Source organism: Silurus aristotelis (assembly GCF_946808225.1).
Source record: "Silurus aristotelis genome assembly, chromosome: 17".
In the NCBI taxonomy this organism is placed as follows: Eukaryota; Metazoa; Chordata; class Actinopteri; order Siluriformes; family Siluridae; genus Silurus; species Silurus aristotelis.
This window is the reverse complement of record NC_139590.1, coordinates 1,695,340-1,708,499: the sequence shown is the minus strand read 5'-3', so window position 1 is coordinate 1,708,499 and position 13,160 is coordinate 1,695,340. Positions and strand designations below refer to the sequence as shown.

Sequence of the window (13,160 nt, the reverse complement as noted above, 5' to 3'; positions counted from 1 at the left end):
TGGAGGTCCTGGGACTCAGCCTGCTGCTGTGTCAATGGATCTCTAACTTCCTGACTGACAGACCACAAGCCGTACGGGTGGGAAAACACACCTCATCCACCCTCACCCTCAGCACTGGAGCTCCCCAGGGTTGTGTTCTGAGCCCCCTGCTGTACTCACAGTACACATATGACTGTGTGGCCACATTCAACTCCACCACCATCATCAAGTTTGCTGACGACACTGTTGTGGTGGGCCTGATCTCCAACATCGACGAGACGGCCTACCTACAGGAAGTTAAAAACCTGGAGAGATGGTGCCAGGAGAACAACCTTCTCCTGAACGTCAGCAAGACTAAGGAGATGATCGTGGACTTCAGCACGAAGCAGGATCGGTCATACCAACCGCTAAACATCAGCGTGACTCCAGTGGAGCGAGTGGAAAGTTTCTACGGTACCTTGGTGTTCACATCACACAGGACCTGTCTTGGTCCTGTCATACCAACACCCTGGTGAAGAAGCCCGGCAGCGTCTGTATCACATGAGACGCTTAAGGTATTATTCCCTATTCCCTCATGCTGGTCAGTCGTATAAAGCATTTCACGGCATGCCGTACTCTGTATGTATGTGTATGTGATGAATAAAATTTTATTTAATTTGATTTTATTTGGACGTGAAGTCGTGTAGGTGCTAAGGATGAAGTGGAACATGTACACGATCCTGAGAGGAAGAACGTAGTAGCAGATGTTCTAATCACACAGCGGAGTGGTGTCCTGATTGGTCAGGAGCTGATGGTTCTCCAGCGAAACTCGGCTTGTTTAGAGTTATGGTTGTCATGCTGAAGTTTTCTGTAACGTCTCCAGTGTCAGTAACTATCAGATCTAAAGGTGGAACGTTCCTCACATCACACCGGTTGCTTAGTAACACGACAAGCTGCTTTTCTCCGTCTTCAAGAAAGAAACTGAGAAAGAAACTGTTTATTGCGTAAATCAGACCTGCAGTGAAAATTCCACTGACGTCTCTGTGACTTCACACGTGACTGTAAATGAGTGCAAAATACGATGGGATTTATTGATAAACAAACAATTGGAATTGTTAGACATTGTGTGTGAGAGAGAGAGAGAGAGAGAGAGAGAGAGAGAGAGAGACAGAGAGAGAGAGAGAGAAAGAACAAATGCATACAGTAGCAAGTGACAGAGATAAAGAGAGACAAGAAGAGACAAAGAGAGACAGAATGACAGAGAGAGAGAGAGAGAGAGAGAGAGAGAGAGAGAGAGAGAGAGAGAGAGAGAGAGAGCAAAAACAACTGAGTGAGAAACAGAGAGTAAGACAAAGTAAGCACAAGAAAAAGTGGGACAAGGATACAGGATGAAAGACAAAAAAGAGGGAGAGAGAACGAGAGAAAGACAGAGAGACAGATAGAGAGGGAGAGTGATAGGGAGATAGACAGAGTAAAAGAGAGTGTGTGATAGGAGTCACTTTGTTTGCACCATTTGTGGGAAATGACAAATTAATAAAGATATATTTCCTCTCTCTCTCTCTCTCTCTCTCTCTCTCTCTCTCTCTCTCTCTCTCTCTATCCTGTTGTGTTCTACCTCCTCTGCATGGCATTATACAGTATTTGTAAACAGTTTATATTGTAATTAGTTATGGTGTAAATAATGACAGATTGGATGGAGGGAAGGAGAATAAAAGTGTGTGTGTAAGAGGCTGTGAATCAAATCCTGTCTTTTTTATATTCACTCCATCAGTTTTCTATCATCTCTAATCTCCAGTTTCAGGTGTTGAGCAACTCGGAATTCCCACCTGTTCCGTAGTCTTCTTCCCATCGTTCCTCTGAGTGATGAGCAGAGTTTTTTCTCCGTCCCGGATGGATGCGCTTCCGTTCCCGGTCCACTGGAGGGCATCGACTCTCTGAGACGTCGTGTAGAAGGTGTCAAGTGGCTCCCTATGAGACAAGGCTGAAGAACATCGTGTGGTTCTGCATGTTTCAGTGTCTCAGCGAATCATCTGACGCTGGTTTGATTTTCCGGTTTATTTAATAAGTGCAAATATTATCAGGAACAGCTGCTGCTCACACAGGACCTGCTGCTCACACAGGACCTGTCTTGGTCCTGTCACATCAACACCCTGGTGAAGAAGCCCGGCAGCGTCTGTACCACATGAGACGCTTTACCATGAGTACTTTAAACCTACCTCTCAGGTGCTTAAGACTTTCTACACCTGCACCATTGAGAGTTTTCTGACGGGTAGCATCACTGGTTCGGGAACAGCACCATCCACACTGAGCTCCCTAACCTGCAGGACATCTACAGCACGCGGTGCCGGACCAGAGCCAGGAAGATTGTGAAGGACCTTAGCCATCGCAACAATGGACTCTTTTCTCTGTTGCGTTCGGGGAAACGCTTCTGCTCCCTGAAAGCGAACAAGGCGAGAATGAGGAGGAGCTTCTTCCCGCAGGCCATTAGGAGTTTAAACCAGGAAACACCCAGGATCTAAAAAAAAAAAAAAAAAAAAACTGGCCCACTCTCTCCATCCATCATCAGAACTTTTTTCCCTGCACATATCACACTTTTCGTGCTACGACACTTTAGACACTGGACTTGCACAGCACAGTGCACTTTACTTTTCATATTTTTCATATTTTCATATTTCATATTTTTCATATTTTTTATATTCTTATTTTTTATACCACACCATTCCGCACAAGGACACTTTACACCACACCTTACTGCACACGGACACTCATGGACACTTTACACCACACCAGACCGCACACGGACACTTTATGGACAATCAAAAACCATGCTTAACTTGTTTACTGTTGTTTACTGTTTAACTGCTCACTGCCATAAGCATTTTTTTTTTGTGTATATATATATCTCTTTATATCATTATTTATCTGCCTTCTTTTTCTTGTTATTATATTTTTTTATTTTTATTCTCCTTTTCACCCCATTTTATTCCCTCATGCCTGACCGTCGTAAAAAGCATTTCACTGCATGTCGTACCCTGTATGTATGTGTATGTGACAAATAAAATTTGATTTGATTTGATTTGATTTGCTCTACAGTCCAGTCGAACATCCTTCAGAAAACAACACTCACTGATCACGTATTAATTCTACACAACTGTTATTTATTCACACCACAGCTCCACTGAATCCTGCGTTCTGATTGGTCAGTAACAGATCATTCCCAGTTTTTAATAACGGAGACGATTTTACTCCAGTGTCAGCACTTTACTACATTCAGGAAGAGAACATGGCAAATTGGGGTGGGGGGGGGGGGACACAAGAAGAAGGAGGGGAAGGAATGAAGGAAGGATGGAAGACAAAAGGAAGGAAGAATGAATGAAGAAGAACGACAAGAAGAAGGACGGAAATGGAAAGAATGAAGGTGGGACAGAAGACAACAAGGAAGAAAGAAAGGAAAGAAGGAAGGAAGGAGAAAGACAAGAAGAAGTAAGGGAAGGAACGAAGGAAGGGCGGAAGACAAAAAGAAAGGAAGAAAGAAAGATAGAAGGGAAGGAAGAATGAATGAATGATGACAAAATACAAGAAGAAGGAAGGAAAGGGAAAGACAAGAAGAAGGAAGGAAAGGTATGAAGGAAGGATAGAAGACAAAAAGGAAGAAAGGAAGAGGAAAGATAAGAAGAATGAAAGAAAAAGAAATGAAGAAAAATGGAAGGAAGTAAGGAAAGAAGGAAGAATAGGGTTTCTATAGTAACAGCTCTGTCACATCAGATGATCTCTGCATATGTTGTATCTTTTGAATAAAGAAATTTGATGGAAGGAGTCTCCAGGATCAGCACTTTGACGTTTCAGGATGTTTGTGGGTTTTTTATGGTTTGAAGTTAAAGACGTAAGTGAGAACATGGATTCCCTGTATGAAGAATCTCAGCTCATTTTGTTGACGCTCTGAACGTGACTGTGCCATTACATCCATTAAATCTAAACCTTCGTCATTTTCAGGACTGAACCTCTTCAGGCAGATGGCCAGCGTTTTACACTTGCATCAATTATGGAAAACGATACGAGGCTCCGGGTGGGTAATGCAGTAACGTGGGAATAATCAGACTCCGTCAGCTGGTCGGTGAGTGTGACTGAGTTTAGTCTCAAAGTGGATACAACCTCATGGCCTTAAAGTATCTACCACCATGAACTTATCTAGTAACTTATAGATAAAACACGCTGTTATTGGATTAATACATAATCAGACGTCCTGCTTCGTGTCGGAACTTTTATCCAGCAGTTTTTTCGTAAAAGTAGCGGCTTATAGTCCGGAAAATACGGTAAACGTTTTACAGTTTTTTATATTTACAGCATTCGCCTGACTTCATTATTCAGACCGATTACAATATTTCCTCATTCATACACTCAGTAGTTACGGTTTTGCTCAAGGGCCCAACAGGGGAAGCTTGTTATTGTTGGAATTTGACCTCATAACCTTCTGATAAGAAGTCCGACATCTCAATCACTGAGCTACCACTGCCCGCAATGTCAGCTGTCACTCAAACTGAAAACATGTAATGTATGTCATAGAAACTCTTAGCTAACAATATACGAGGTGGTATCAAAAAGTTTCACTACCGATGGTGTCACTGGTGCTATTCTGACCACGTGTCTTACCACGTATGTGATTTCATCACGGACAGCGAGTTAGAACAAAGGGCAAACCTGAAATTCTGCGTAAAACTGGGCAAATCTGCCACAGAGACGTTTGAGGTGATGTACTTTCGACATACGGCGGTGCTGCAACGAGTCGTTAGAGGTGTTTTGAGCTGCACGTGCGCTCCAAGAGCTGTAGGACATCACTGGAAGATGAGGAGAGACCAGGAATACCTTTAACGAGCTCAACCCCCAACGAGCTCAATCCACATGATCTCACTTCTGCACCCATGCTACTCGCCCGGATTTGTGGACGTTGCCCTCTTCCCAAAGATGAAGATTCAGCTCAAATGTTGCCATACCATTGTGGAGATCCAGCGTGATTTGCAAAAGGAGCTTGACACGCTTCGAAAAGAAGTTTTCCGGGATACATTCCAGAAGAAGTCTGAGGGCACTGTACTGTTGTGCAAGGGGACTTTTTTTTTTGAAGGTGATAGTGTGGAAATGCATCTAAATATATAAAGTACTTGCTTGTGAACAGAAACTTTTTGATAGCACTAGACATAATAAGGAATCCAGTTGTCTCATTTCCAATGAAAAAAATTATGAATTGATAGGAACCTGCTCATTCAGTACATTCAGGTGCTAAGCTAAATGATGGCCCTGTGCAAGATCTGAACAAATGGAAGAATCCCGGGTCATGACACCACCACCTGAATTTTACATTTTAGTAACTATACATTCTTGAGCATCTCTTCATGTTCTTCTCTTCTTACCCTGACATGCTGCCTTATTTTTGTAAATAACTATTCAGACATTAAGTGGAAGCTATGGCAGGTCAATCAAGACTATTCCACTCCGAACCCATGGAAAAAAACAGGTCTTCCAATACAATTGTGTGCCTCTAACTTTGTGCTAGAGACAATATTAAGAAGAAACCTTGGAAGTTTCGAAGTCTGAAAGAGGAACCAGACTCAAAAGTGGAAATTCATTCATTATAGTTCCATCATTGTTCAAGTCAAGTTTATTTCTAAAGCGCTTTTCACAACGGACATTGTATCAAAGCAGCTTTACAGAATTTAAGAATGAAGGTGAATGATTTGTATTTATCCCTGATGAGTAAGTCTGGGGGCAACTGTGGTAAAGGAAAAACTCCCTTAGATGTTATGGGGAAGAGACCTTGAGAGGAACCAGACTCAAAAGGGGAACCCATCCTCATTTGGGTGACATAAAGAGTGTGATTATAGTCTTTAAACGCTACAGAACACTGGAGAGTAAAAACTAACGAGCACTGGAGTGTGTGTGAGTAAATGATGTTCTTTCTACAGTCGTATACAGTCAGTTGAAGTTGTGAAACCAGGAGACACTGAGAAACTCATAAAATAGCTCAACATCTGAGATCATCATCGATCCAACACCAGCTTCTCCGTGCCAGAGTCTTTAAACACTCAAAGAGGTCCTATGTCCAAACTGGAATTGTCAAAACTGGAAAATGAAAAGTGGAATCCAAATGGTGCTGGTATGTCTAGATGGTTCGGGATGTTTTTGGGCTCGGCATCAATTCAATTCAATTCAATTCATTTGCACTTTTAACAATAAACATTATCTCAGAGCAGCTTTACACAGATAACGTGATTAAAAATGAATAATAAGTTCTTTATACGTGTCAGTTTGTCGGTGGCGACTGTGGTGAAGGAAAAACTCCTTAAGATGGCATAAGGAAGAAACCTTGAGAGGAACCAGACTCAAAATGGAACCCATCCTCATCTGGGTTGCACCGAATGTCCATTTATTACAGATAAACAATGTTGCGGGGTGCAGTGATGGTGATCAGAAGCACATTGTAGTCCTGAGTCAGTGTAGCAGACTGCTGACATTAACTACAGTCCAAATCCAAGTCCTCAGAGTTCCTGTTTTTACTCTGCAATTTCATGGAACCCCTGGGCGTTGATTAGAAACATCCCCAGCCGCATAAAGGTCCATTAACTTCATGATGTGGGACGTGACTGGGGCTGGAGCAACCTCAGGATGCCTCGGGATCGGGAGAGAAAGAGAGGCAGTGGAGAGAAATTAGCGTAGCTGCTGTTCATGATATTAACAGCACAAGTTGATAATGTGCATGTGATCAGATGTTCTGGAGCACAAGGTTATGATGTGATGTGTGTTATGTGTAGAACTCGCTAAAATTATAAGTTTTTAATCTGCACTTAAACTGGGAGAGTGTTTCTGAGCCACGAACACTGTCAGGAAGACTGTTCCAAAGTTTAGGAGCTAAATGTGAGAATGTTCTACCACCTTTACTTTGCTATTCTAGGAACTACTAGAAGTCCGGAGTTTTGAGATCTCAGGGAGCGTGACAGATTGTAGCATGTTAGTAGACTGGAGAGATACATGGGAGATAAACCACTTAGTGTTTTGTAAATAAGAAGCAGTAGTTTAAAGTCGATTCGAAACTTAACAGGTAGCCAGTGTAGGGACGATAAGATTGGGGTTATATGGTGATATTTTCTCCTTGTGAGAACTCTGGCTGCTGCATTCTGGACAAACTGTAGCTTGTTTATTAATGATGAAGGACATCCACCTAGTAATGCATTACAATAGTCCTGGTATCACGTTGCTGCTGTGATATCAGCTGTTCTGTTTAATGCTGAAGTGAAAAACTGTTCAGAATAATTATAATCCAATGCTATAATCATGGGTTCTACAGTAGGTGGTACCATTTACAAGTATCTTCAGGCTGCCCATGTAGAGGAAATCTTCAGCAAATTATTTCCAATTGACTAGAACTTTATCGTGGCACCATAAGGAATTAGGCAAGACCCACATATGGCTAGAAAAGTCAGGTGTCCCAATATTTATGACGCATTGTGAACTGGTCTCAAGCGGATCCGTATTTAGCCTCCTGTTGATAATTTATGATAATAAACTTCAGAAAACGTAGTGAAGCCATATTGAAATCTGCCAAACAGGCAAACATAACAGGCTCAATGAACATTTCCCAGAATTGTGCTTTAATTCTGTTAATCCACAGTGACACCTGACACGTTCAAGAGTCTGGAAGTGTTTGCTTGACTTTTAAATCTTCTGGGGAAGTTCGACTGGGAAGGTCTTGTGGCACTTAATAATCTCAGAACTTAATAAATAACCACGTCCCTGTGGGACCTGTCTTTGTTTTTTCATTCGTTCTGCAAGCTCTATGGCATATTTAGTGATAGATATAGGTGATGAGCGTTGAGCTTTGAAGCGTGACGACGTCTGCTTTACAAACTAATCAGATTCCGAAGAACTTGTCATACCGAAAGTGGTTGTTAGGAACAGCAAAAAGAAATAAAAACAAAGATGGCACCATTTCTTTTGGCAATCAGAATAAAAAAGGGTCGATTCAGCGATTCGCATTGCTGCATCAGTATAAAAGTAAACGATATAATGCATCAAAAAAGTCACGATGCATCATTTTTAACATATTTGCTTTGGTTAAAAATATTATGTATAATAATTAATAATTGCACTATACTTTTATTATTTAAAAAAAACCCCAAAACTTCCTGCAGACACAACAGAAAAAGTTTTAATTTTGGATCAATTTTCTTTTTCTTTGTGTAAAATAGCCGTGTGTTAAAAGTCGGAAAGCAAGTAATTAAAATGAATGATCTGCTGTCTGTCTGAACCAAAGAAATTCAAGTGAACTATCTGTCTTTTTTCTATTGAACCACATTGTGTTAAACCGAATGGAAATCGGATCTCACTGCATCGTAATGGGGTTAATCGGATCGCATCATATCGGTAGCTGCTTCATAAGGTCCTTTAATGTAATGTAATTAGATGTAAATTGCATCTGCCTCCGTTATGGAGATGCACATCCCTAATATAAAAAAAAAGACAAACTCCTCTTTGCAAAACAAAAAATGTACAACCTTACACATACAGTGCAGAGAATCAGCATGAAAGTAGTATAATTAATATAAAGCTTACAGCACCAGTTTATCAAACACAGTGAAAAGTAATATCAAGTCTGCGTAAAGATGTCTAAACCCTCGCTCTCTACTGTATGTGTACTTTGCTTACATTTACGTTTTGTCCCGCTCCCCCCACATAAGCCCGCAGGTAAAATGTATAAGTAGTTTTATTTTCAATGCACTGACTGCTTTTTCCTGCTACTCTGCTTTTTTTTTTTGGACATGGACATAAACAGCAGGAGTGCAGGTCTCTAGGACAGGGTTAACTGGCAGCAGGGAAAAACTGTACGTCCTAAGTCATCCACGGCATAAAACCATTTTATATTAAACACAACAAAGAAAACTGTACCTGGAAGTAATACAAAAATGAGCTTTTAGGAAAGGAAAACACACAGGTGTCATGGATGAAGGTGAAACATCAGCACAATGGTACAGTAAATGGTACAGTTTAATGAAGGATCTGTTCTGTCGTGACTCGTGAGCATCAGGTTGATTCAATCGATTCAATTCAAACGGTACGAAGACACACCAAACCTAAAAGCAGCAAATAACAGCAGCAGTAAACAATTCCATTTTTAGTCGCTCTAGTTTTCAGCCAATGATTATGCATTTATACACCAACGCATATTTTTCCTTGTTTTAAATTAATCTGTTAGGGGTTCCCACAGCAGATCATCCGTCTACATACTCTACATCGGCCTCTTTCAAAATAAAAAATTCAGTCTTCCCTCACAACATCCATAAACCTCCTCCTTGGTCTTCCTCTTTTCCTTCTTCCTGGTGGCTCCATCCTCAGCATTCTCTTAGCAATATACCCCATGTCCCTCCTCTGCACATGTCCAAACCATCTCAATCTTACCTCCCTCACCTTGTATCCAAAAAGAGAGGCCAGGTTTGGGTCTCCTAAATTTCATCTTTCTTTAAATGCATTACTTAATTTAATGCAAAGACATCGTACACAGTTGTGTGCCTCCAACTGGCCCAATATATTTGTCCATGTGGCGAAGGTGGAAAGGTACTAGAAAATATAAAATGTTGGAATTTCGAAAACCTTAGCTTAAATCTAGCACTGTTTAGTTCAAGACAGGAATTGTGGTAATGTAGCGGCTGTTCCTCTGCGTTGTGTTAATTTTTGATGGTAAATAAATAAGGATCTTCCACACAAAAGCTGGTTTTACGGGGAGATTTATTCTCTGTGCCTCTCTCCTGTGTAGCAAAACATATAACCAGACAGGCACTGTTATCCGCAATGCTCATTTAGTCTGCCTCTCTCCTCTAGTGCCATTGCAGGAAAGAGGGCAGAGTAACAACCACTCACACTTTACAAAACACATTATATAAAAATAATTCACAACCTTATAATTATCATAAAGAAATATGCAACAGCATTATAATTATTATGTAGAAACACAACAGTATTATTGTCTTATAAATACCTGTGTAGCAAAACATATAACCAGACAGGCACTGTTATCCGCAATGCTCATTTAGTCTGCCTGTTAACCACAAAATATATATTAAGTACAACAGATAATTACCAACAGAACTCACAATAAATGCAGAGTATAATAGATATCAATACACTAGGATTTATCGTTAGTGTGCCCCGAAAATACACGTAAGCAGTACTTATTTGAGATGTTAGCCGCTTAGCTGCTAATACATCTCTCACACGTGCAACGCACACTCCTCATTGCAATCTCACACAATGCTCCGTTCACTTATTACAATACTCAAATAAACAACATTTACCACATTAATAACTTGAACTAATGGTCAAACATAACATCACATAGACTATTCCCTCACATTTAAACATGACAAACACTTATAACACTGTTTAACACCAGATAAACAGGGCTCATGAAATCGTACCTCTCTCCTCTAGTGCCATTGCAGGAAAGAGGACGAACTTCTAATTGCGCTGCCAGTTAAACCGCTCACTACGTATGACGTGAGCTGGCGTACATACTATAGTTAATAAAAGCCCGGAACGTTTTCAAAATAAAATACTCAAACAGATGGTAATAAAAACAAATAATATAATAAAAAAAATAACAAAAAAAAGTATAATCTGGTGTAACAACATATCCCTGCTACATCCACCCCCACTGTTTTACACCAGATTATGCATTAGATACAAAGTCTTTCACCATTAATGATGGATGTCACTTTTGTCTCAAATCACATTAGATTCGTTCAGTTCTTAACTATCTCTTTCGAGATTAAGGAAACCCAGGGGTAGCTAATCCCCAAATTACCCATAGAAAACCATGCCTTGTACATAGTTCAACACATGACATCAAGAAAGTGTCAGTTACTGTAAATATACTCAGTACACTTGAAAAATAAGAAAAAATTAATTGAAACGAAAAAAAATAAAAAAATTTTTTTTTTATTTTTAGCACTTCAACAAGCCTTTCTCTTTCCTTAGTTAAACAGTACAAACATCATTAATTGCATACACTCGCTGAGTAGACATTGTTTGTATAAGTCTGTTAACTGGCTTAAGCAATCTCCCAAATCTTGACCTAAAGCCATCTCGTAGACCAGAGACACTCCCATTCCTCTGATCTTGCACAATTGACACTGTTATAGGAATTTCTGTAACAGTTGACATACACTCATCAACCTCAGAAGTACAACCATCATCTAGAACCGGCAAAACAGAAGAATTAGACACCAATGGAGGTACAGATAAATATGAGTGGGGCGAATTGTCCGAATTCGCCTTACACACAGGAGTTTCAGTTATTTCAGACTCACAATTCACGACTGCATCTCCAATAGCCTTACTCCGATCAGCAATAGGGCACTCCACAGACTCTATTTGTGTCTCATCTGTGGCAACATTAAGATCTGCAACCCAGCGAGAGGTTCGATCATCACTCGGAGTTTGATCATCTCCATCACACGATACACAGACAGTGGACTCCTCGACATCAACATAATCACTACCTTCTTTCCAAGCCGGCACTGGCAGAAAGTTAACAGGCATCAATAGATTACGATGTACTGTCTTGGTACGACCTGTCCCAGGATTCCTTATCTGGTAAGTGTTCAGCACACCCCTTTTCCCCACAACAACATACACAACCTTTTCCCATCGGTCTGCTAACTTCTTTTTCCCCCGTTCACCCTTATTCGCAAGGAGTACTCTATCACCCAACTCAAGGGAATGACCTTTACCCTTTCGATCATAGTACTCAGCTTGTTTGGCTTGCTGTCTTTTAGCATGCTCTTGAGCAATCATCATAGCTTCCCTCAAATCTCTCAAGAGACTGCACATACCTGTTAACATCAACAGTCTCATTGTTCAACATGACAGTTTCGAACATAATATCCACTGGCAATCTTGGTGTTCGGCCGAACATCAAGAAAAATGGTGGAAACCCAGTGGTCTTGTGTCTTGTACAATTGTACGCAAAAGTAAGTGTGTTCAACATTTGAGGCCATTTGACTTTAGATCTCGAAGGCAGCGAACGAATCATATCACCCAGGGTGCGGTTAAATCTCTCTGTTTGTCCGTTACCCATGGGATGATATGGGGTTGTGTGTGATTTTCTTACACCTGACAATCTCAACAACTCTACCATAAGCGAGCTCTCAAAGTTTGCACCCCTGTCAGAGTGTATCCGCTGTGGAAACCCATAGATACAGAAAAATTTGTTCCACAAGACACGTGCAACAGCTTCCGCAGTCTGATTTGGGCACACATAAGCACAAGCAAGCTTAGTGAAATGGTCAGTGACCACCAACACATCAACCGTCTTGTTGTTAGAATCCTCCGCTGACCAAAAGTCAATACAAACCATTTCAAGGGGGGCACTTGTGTGTATTGACACGAGTGGGGCTCTTGCCTCTGGCTCGGGCCTCTTACTCAAAATACACCTCTTACACTCATTGATGTACGTTTTAATGTCTTCCTCCATAGACTCCCAGAAGAACCGCTGCCTAGCCAACCACAGTGTGCGATGCTGACCCTGATGACCAGCGTTATCGTGCACCCCCTTTAGAACAGTACCCCGAAGAGCTGTGGGCACCACAAACTGGTAAGTTTTTGTCTTAGACACTGGGTTCTTAGAAACCCTGTATAAAACACCCAACTTTAAGGTAAGTTTACCCCATTGACGTAGAATCTTCACAGTTCTTTTAGACTCAAACACTTTTTCTCTGCGAGAAGGACGTCTCCCTCTTTCAACGAAGAATTTCACTCTGTCAATCACGGGATCCTGACTTTGTTTTTCCAGCAATTCATCATGAGTGAGGCTACGGAGCTCACGTTACTCCACGTCTGCCAGACTCTCTAAATGCTGCACATAAGACATGCTTCTAACAGCCGCACCATGCTCCCAGTCACTGTGAGAGCGAAGAACAGCTGACAACTCTTGATGTGAGATTTTCCCTGTAAAGTGAGTGGTCCCTACATAAACTTTTTCTCTTACATTTATAGGCTCTGATAGCCCATCTTTCGTTTCACCATCAGCACGACTACAAGAAAGATGGAACATGCCCTGCACCTGCTCGACGGCAAAAGACTCAGCCTCATGCAGCAAAATGTCGTAAGGTATCCTCGTCAACCTGTGCAAAATTCTCAAGTTTGCAAACGGTTCCCTG

General features: G+C 41.1%; 1 long non-coding RNA gene across 1 annotated transcript; it reads right to left on the bottom strand.

Moving 5' to 3' along the window:
- Positions 1-2,676: 2,676 nt before the first annotated feature.
- Positions 2,677-3,037, bottom strand: LOC310740401. Its single transcript, XR_014537640.1, has 2 exons — positions 2,764-3,037; positions 2,677-2,722 (listed from the first exon to the last, which is right to left on the bottom strand). It is a non-coding gene; the product is annotated as an uncharacterized lncRNA (long non-coding RNA).
- Positions 3,038-13,160: the final 10,123 nt, after the last annotated feature.